Here is a 600-nt window from a genome sequence, read left to right as displayed (position 1 = left end):
TAAAAGAAAGTATATTTATTAGAAATATACTTCACAATTTTGTTCAGTTTTTATAGCCTAATGTCATCTAAATTATGTATGAAATTAAATTTCGAATCTTTTTATTAAAGCTAAATATTATACGTGCAAGTTCTGAAGTATTAACCAATTAAAATGTACATAGACATTGACTTTTACGCAACTAATTTCATAATAGAAAATATAAATATGAAATTTTTCACAACTTTATTATTTGATGCATCTTAATCACATTCATCTTTTCCTACTTCATCCTTTATTTTTAAGATTCTGTTTTTTTTTCCTCGATTAAAATAACTTTATTTTCTCATATTCTTTTTCCTCGAGTAAATTTGAGAAATAATTTTCCTATCATATAACGAAACGAATAAGTTACGCTATCGCTCGTACGAAATGTTGCCACAGCTTTGCGATAAAATGTTGAAGAATTTTTGCTCAGAATTTTAAGTTTCGGGAAAAATACGGACGCAAAATTAATAAGAGTACTTTGAGTTTATTTACTTTAATACAAATTTGACATTCACACATATGCTTGCCTCAAAAACGACAGTAATATACATTCATTAAGAAAATGCACTTATT

Source organism: Temnothorax curvispinosus, unplaced genomic scaffold, assembly GCF_003070985.1.
Source record: "Temnothorax curvispinosus isolate PA1 unplaced genomic scaffold, ASM307098v1 QBEX01009890.1, whole genome shotgun sequence".
NCBI classification, from domain to species: domain Eukaryota; kingdom Metazoa; phylum Arthropoda; class Insecta; order Hymenoptera; family Formicidae; genus Temnothorax; species Temnothorax curvispinosus.
Note: the sequence above shows the minus strand (reverse complement) of the source record.